This window comes from Chiloscyllium plagiosum, chromosome 15 (genome assembly GCF_004010195.1).
Source record: "Chiloscyllium plagiosum isolate BGI_BamShark_2017 chromosome 15, ASM401019v2, whole genome shotgun sequence".
NCBI classification, from domain to species: Eukaryota; Metazoa; Chordata; class Chondrichthyes; order Orectolobiformes; family Hemiscylliidae; genus Chiloscyllium; species Chiloscyllium plagiosum.
The window spans coordinates 52,045,091-52,053,062 of NC_057724.1; positions in this window are offsets into that span (position 1 = coordinate 52,045,091).

Below are 7,972 nucleotides of genomic sequence, written 5' to 3' on the forward strand. Positions count from 1 at the left end.
GGGAGAACGTGCAAACTCCACACAGTCAGTCGCCTGAGGCGGGAATTGAACCCGGGTCTCTGGCGCTGTGTATTGGTTTTATAAACCTCCATAAATTTCACCTCTCAGCCTCTGATGCTCCAGGGAAAACAGCCCCAAACCTATTCAGCCTCTCCCTATAGCTCAAATCCTCCAACACTGGCAACATCATTATAAAGCTTTTCTGAACCTTTTCAAGTTTCACAGCATCCTTCTTATAGGAAGGAGACCAGAATTGCATGCAATATTCCAAAAGTGGCCTAACCAATGTCCTGTACAGCCACAACATGACCTCCCAGCTCCTATACTCAGTGCTCTGACCAATAAAGGAAAGCATGCCAAATGCCTTCATTACCATCCTATCTACCTGTGACTCTACTTTCAAGGAACTATGAACCTGCACTCTAAGGTCTCTTTGTTCAGCAACACTTACTAGGACCTTACCATTAAGTGTATAAGCCCTGCTAAGATTTGCTTTCCCAAAATGCAGCACCTCATATTTATCTAAATTAAACTTTATCTATCACTCCTCTGCCCATTGACCCATCTGATCAAGATCCTATTGTAATCTGAGGTAACCTTCTTCGCTGTCCACTATACCTCCAATTTTGGTGTCCTTACTAACTATACCTCTTATGTTCACATCTAATTCATTTATATAAATGATGAAAAGTAGTTGACCCAGCACTGATCCTTATGGCACTCCACTGGTCCCAGAACTCCAGTCTGAAAAGCAACCCTCCATCACCACCCTTTATCTTCTACCTTTGAGCCAGATCTGTATCCTAATGGATAGTTCTTCCTGTATTCCATGAGATCTAACCTTGCTAACCAGTCTCCCATGGGAAACCTTGTCGAATGCCTTACCGAAGTCCATATAGATCACATCCATCGCTCTGCCCTCATCAATCAGAATTTGAAACTAATCTGATAAGTGAACAAATCAACTTCCACCATCGACAGGAATTCCAGCATTGATCTGCTTGTATTACAATATTCAGACATTTTCTCATACAAAAACTGCAAATTAACCTGTCATGAACGTTGGTGAACAATTAAACAGCTAACTAGAGATTTGGGTTCCACAAATATCCCCAACTTCGATAATTGGTCATTATTGGAGACATTAGCCTCCCCAATATTGACTGGAAATCCCATAAATCTAGTACGTCGGATGGATGAGTTTTTGTTCAATGTGTGCAGAAGAGTTTCCTGACACAGTATGTTGAAGGGCCAACAAGAGGGGAGGCCACCCTGGATCTGGTACTTGGTCATGAACCAGGCCAGGTGTTTGATTAAGTGATAGGCGAGCACTTCGGAGACAGGGACCATAATTCATTTACATTTAGTTTAGTGATAGAAAGGGATAAATACATGCCATGGGGCAAGATTATAAATGGGGAAGGGCAATTATAGTGCGGTTAGGCAAGACGTAGGAGGCATAGAATGGAGCAGCAAAATGCAGGGGATGGGAATAAGTGAAATGTGGAGCTGGTTTAAGGAACAGGTATTGCGTGTCTTTGATAGGTATGTCCCTGTCAGGCAAGGAGGAAGTGATAAGGTAAGGGAACTGTGGTTTGCTACAGAAATTGTATCTCTTGTTACGTGGAAGAAGGAGGCTTATGTGATATTGAGCCGAGATGGTTCAGATGAGGCGATGGAGAGTTACAGACTGGCTAGGAAGGATTTAAAGAGAGAGCTAAGAAGAGCAAGGAGGGGACATGAGCAGTATTTAACAGGTAGAATAAAGAAGAACCCTATAGCTTTTTATAGGGTATGTGAGGAATAAAAGGATGATGAGGGTAGGAATCGGGCCTGTCAAAGACAGAAGTGGGAAGTTGTGTGTAGGCCCATGCGGAGATCGGAGAGGTGCTAAACGAATGTTTCTTATCTGTTTTCACTCAGAAAAAGGAGAATATTGTAGAGTAGAAGACAGAGATACGAGCTATTAGACTTGAAAGGATTGAGGTTAGTAAGGAGGGGGTTTATCAATTCTAGAAGGTGTGAAAGTAGATACGTCCCCTGGGCCAGATGAAATTTTTCCAAAAATTCTCTGGGAAGCTAGGAAGGAGATGGCCGAGCCTTTGGTTGTCATTGCGTATAGGTTTAGTATCAGAGGACTGGAGGATTGCAAATCTTGTGTCCTTGTTCAAGGGCAGTAGAGATAACCCAGGTAATAATAGACCAGTGAGCCTTACGTCTGTTGTAGGAAAAGTTTTGGAAAGGATTTTAAGAGATAGGATTTATAATCATCTAGCAAGCAACAATTTGATTTCAGATAGTCAACATGGTTTCGTCAAGGGAAGGTCATGTCTCACAAACCTCACTGAGTTTTTTGAGAAGGTGACCAAGCATCTGAATGAGAGTAGGGCAGTTGACGTGGTGTATATGGACTTCAGCAAAGCCTTTGATAAGGTTCCACATGGGGGGCTACTGGAGAAAATGTGGTGACATGGGGCTGAAGGTGATTTCGCAGTTTGGATTAGAACCTGTTTTTCTGTAAGTGGTGGTTGATGGAAAATATTCAGCCTGGAGTCCAGTTGCTAGTGGTGTGCCACAAGGATCTGTTTTGGGACCATTGCTGTTTGTCATTTTTATAAACAACGTGGACACAGGCATAAGTGGGTGGGTTAGTAAGTTTGCAGATGATACTAAAGTTGGTGGAGTGGTGGACAATATGCAAGAATGTTGCAGGTTGCAGAGGGACTTGAATAAACTGCAGGACTGGGCTGAAAGGTGGCAAATAGAGTTCAATGCAGATAAATGTGAGGTAATTCACTTTGGCAGGAATGACAGGAAGACAGAATACTGGGTCAATGGAAAGATTCTTGGTAGTGTGGACGTGCAGAGGGATCTTGGTATCCATGTACACAGATCCCTGAAAGTTGCCACCAGGTTGATAGTGTGTTAAGAAGGCAAATAGTGTGTTAGGTTTTATTGGTAGAGGGATTGAGTTCTGGAGCTGTGATGTCATGCTGCAACTGTACAAAACACTAGTGCGGCCTCACTTGGAGTATTGTGTGCAGTTCTTGTCGCCCCATTACAGGAAGGATGTGGAAGCATTGGAAAAGGTGCAGAGGAGATTTACCAGGACGTTGCCTGGTCTGGAGGGAAAGTCTTATAAGGAAAGGCTGAGAGACTTACATCTGTTCTCATTGGACAAAAGAAGGCTAAGAGGCGATTTAATAGAGATATACAAGATGATCAGAGGATTAGATAAGGTGGACAATGAGAGTCTTTTTCCTAGGATGATGACATCTGCTTGTACAAAGGGGTATAGCTGCAAATTGAAAGGTGATAGTTTTAAGATAGATGTCAGAGGCAGATTCTTTAGACAGAGAGTGGTAAGGGTGTGGAATGCCCTACCTGCCAACGTAGTTAATTCAGCCACATTAAGGGCATTTAAATAGTCCTTGGATAAGCATATGGATGATAATGGGAGAGTGTAGGGGGGTGGGCTTAGATTAGTCCACAGATCGGCACAACAGCGAGGGCTGTTCTATGTTCTATGTTCTATTGGGGAGGTGAGCATATCTGTGCAAAAAGGCAAGGTGGAAGTGTTTGCATCAAACTAACATGGAGATTGCTGGAGAAACTCAGAAGGTCTGTCAGCAACTATGTACAGAACTCTGTTTTCTCACCACAGATGCTGCCAGACCTGCTGAGTTCCTCCAACAAGTTATGCTTATTTCAAATCTTCAGTATCTTCTGTTCTTTGTTTTAATGGAAATATTTCATCAGAAATTCCTAGAGGATAATCCATCCTGGCCACCTCCTAAGGTCCCAGTGCCATGAATGCTAACATACAACCAATACCAGTCACCCCATGTGATAGCAAGAAATGGTTGAAGACACGAAAGACTGCGAAGGCTATAGACCCTGAAACAATAAAGTAAGGCAGGATCTGGTCAAGTAGACTAGGAACAGCTACTTGTAGGAAAATCTAAAGAACAGTGAAGTGTATTCAAAAAGGAAATTGGCAGAGTACAGGCCCAACAAGTTCTGTTATAATGTGAAATGTAGGACAAATAAATCAAGAGAACTCTGGATATTCAAGAGTCTTCAGGACTGGATAAGAAGAAAAAGGGTTTTAGCAGGTACAAAGGGAGCAAATTAATGGAGTATACAAAGGGCAGGACGAACTTAAGAAAGCAGTTAAGAGAGCAAAGAGGAGGCATGAAAACACTGGTGGGTATAATTAGTAAGAATCCCAAGATATTCTATAAATATATTAAGGGAAAGAATATAACTAAAGAATATGACCCAGTCAGGACCAAGGGGATACTCTGCGAGTGGAACTGGAAGACATTTGCTGGGTGTTACTAAGTACTTCACATTTGTCTTCACTTTAATGAAGGAGGATGTTGAGGTTCTTGAGCAGATTGACATAGGTAGTGAGGCGTATCGGAGATTTTGGCAGGCTTGTTTAAATTGAACAAATCCCCAGGTCCACATGAATTATAGTGGGAGGTGAAGGTAGACATTACAAGGTCTCTGGTCCAAAATTATAATTCCACTTTGGCCACAGGGAGGTGCCAGAGGACTGGAGGACAGCTAATGTGATTCTACTTTTCACAAAGGATTGTAGAGATCGACCAAAGAACTACAGACCAGTGAGTCTTGCATCAGTATTAAAGGAACTGTTGGAGAAAGTTCTGAAGGAGATAATTAATCTTCACTTGGAAAGTTTAAGTTTGATCAGAGATAATCAGTGTGGCTTTGTCAGAGGAAGGTCATGCCTAATAAAACTTGGTAAAATTATTTTCAGGAGGCAATCAGATAGGTAGATGAAGTTGATGTTGTTTGTATGGATTTCAACAAAGTCTTGGACAAACTCCCACATGGGAGACTGATAAGGAAAGTAAAAGTACATGGGTTCCAGGATTTGTTGAATCCAAAATTAGTGTAGTGGCAGGAGATAGAGGATAATGGTAGAAGGCTGTTCGTGACTGGAATTCCATGGTGGGTACCATGGATCAGTGTTGGGCACCATGGCTATATGTTAGTGAGCTATAACACACAGCACTGACATTATTAATAATTTTCTAGAGGATTCTTGTTGCACAGTAGTAATGTCCCAGCCTTTGGGCCAGAAAGCCTGGGTTCAAGTCCCATCTGCCCTGTAGGTGCCTGATAACATATTGAAGCAGGTTAATTAACATATGCACGTCTTCAAAATTCTGACACTAGCACTGTTTAAAACAGGCTATCATTAATATTTCCATATCCTATCAATTTCCAAGGCAAAGATATAGTCTGCTTCCTTGCAAGCAGTTTGCTTGTATATTTAACTAACGGTCAAGAGAAGGGAGAGCATCATTTTATCTCTAATTCGGAAAAAAAATGTAATAATGAATTAATATTCCATATCATTGCAATTATATTTTAATAGAACTTGTCTCATCAGAGCCCTTTCAACTGAATTTCAAAGCTGATTAGTAGGTAAATCAGGATTAGATAATCTATCTCGTTGAAAGCTTGTGACCTTTAATGATTATGTCCCATATAGTACTCATACCCTATGGTGGCACTGAGTAGGCAGCAAATCTTTTCATTTTCTTCCACCACAGTAAACATGTTTGAAGAAAATCTGTACAATTACCCAAGGGAATTGTGCAATGAAGATAACAGAGCCTCTCTATTTTAAAGTGCAGTGTTCTTTATAGACTATAATTTGAATAGTTTTACACAAAAAGGTTACGGTATGTTGTTTCCCCGAGTATCTCTGTTCTTAAGTGAACAGCTAGTTTCAATAAGAATATAAAATCTAAAAGAATTGCAGATGCTGGAAATCAGAAACACAAACAAATTGCTAGAAAAACAGGTAAGGGGACAGTTGGAAATGGGAAGCCTTCAAAAATGAAATAACAAGAGTCCAGAGACAGTACATTCTTGTTAGGGTAAAAGGAAAGGCTGGTAGGTGTAGGGAATGCTGGATGGCTGTACAAATTGAAGTTTTATCGAAGAAAAAGAAGGAAGCATATGTCAGGTACGGACAGGAGAGATCAAATGTATCCTTAGAAGAGTATAAAGTCAGTAGGAGTATACTTAAGAGGGAAATCAGGAGGGCAAAAACTCAGCAGGTCTGGCAGCATATGTGGAGAGAATCAGAGTTAAGGTTTCAGATGCGAATGACCCTTCCTCAGGTCTGGACCTGAAATGGTAACTGATTTCTCTCCACAGATGTTGCCAGACCTGTTGAGCTTTCCCAGAAATTTCAGTTTTTGATTTAGTAAGAATGTGTTAGTGTAACCTAGATTTTCCAATTAACACTGATGATAAGTTTATTAGTAGAGATCTCTTTGGATACTCAGGACATCTGTGCAGGATTTTCAATCACCTGTGAGAGAAATCAGTGAAATCCATGCTTGAAAAATAGTGCATTAAATGGCATGTCAGTCTTCCAATGAGTCTCTGTGTACAGAAATTTTGAAAGGGAGGATGGCAGCCAGAGATTGCTGTTTGTGTGCATCTAATGAACTGACTGTTGCAGTTGTCGAAGAGTTTGTTAACCGGATGGTGAAGGACAGAATAAAACTTTTAGAAGTGATAATAAAAAGAAACATCTGATGGCAAAATAGTGAGTAACCATTATTCATCGTAGCTGCTGTTGAAAAGACTTGTATTAAAAAAACCAAACAGAAGTCAAACTCAGAAAAGGCCAGGCTGGGGAACTCGTGTAGTGACACCAAGTTGACAACACTCAAGTAGAGCAGCTTGAGTAATTGAGGACTGAGTGTTGAGCAGTTGTGTGTTAGGAATGTGATCTCTTGCCTGCACCAATCCTCCAGGAACTGGCAAGCTCAGTGTGGAAATGTAGCAATTAAAGTATGTTGCATTCTAAGTTTTATCAATTGAGGCATACAGAGAGCAAGGAGATTCTGTTGATTTATATAAGACACTAAAATAACTCCACAAAGGTTGGCATCCCTTTACAAGAATTATTTACAATGAACATTCCATGACTATAGCACTGCCTCATTCAGAGTCAGGTACCAGAGTATCAGTATCCCTGACACTCTCCTTTTTATTTTTTTTTGTATTTTATTAAACAATACACAGTTTACAAAACAATTAACATTAACAGCTGTACACAGAGAAACAGCAATTATACAAGGGAGAGGAATGGCAAAGACAGGCCCCAAGCCTCACCGTTCAACCAGTTTTCAGGGACTAGAGTATCCTGACACTCTCCTTTTTATTTTTTTTTGTATTTTATTAAACAATACACAGTTTACAAAACAATTAACATTAACAGCTGTACAGAGAAACAGCAATTATACAAGGGAGAGGAATGGCAAAGCCAGGCCCCAAGCCTCACCGTTCAACCAGTTTTCAGGGAAATGAGGACAAACCTCAAATCCAAGTTTCAATCATTACAAAACAGTAACAATGACATTTGTACATATAAGACAGTCCAATTACATAAAAAAATAGTGCATACAATACAGACCCCCAGAAACCCAGCAAGCACCCCCGTCCCTCCCACCTTCTGGCCACTCTAAGGCATCCCGCCCCTATGCACCTACTGGTTCTCAGTCCACCCCATACCCCTTCCAGTTCTTGGTCTGCCCTGACATACCTTCTGACCACCTCTAAGACAGCCCCATCAGGAAGACAGCGGTCAGGACGGCCTACCCACCTTCCGGCTTCTCTAACCACCCTTAGAACCTTCCGGCACAGCCAGGGCTCCATGATTGGACCAGATTAGCAGCCCCATCTGGGAACTCATTCTATAAGGTCCAGTTGGGTTACCTCAGTACAACCACTGCAGACACCAGTTCAGCTTGAACAGTATTATTATGTTAAATTCTGTATGCTAGCTCTAGGAAGTTTGTGAAGGCATTGGAGAAAATGCAGAAAAAGGTTGAGAAGAACAGTTCCAGGAATGAGAAACCTCAGTTTTGAAGATTGTTTTGAGATGTTAGGAATTGTTTTCTTTGGAGAAAAGATA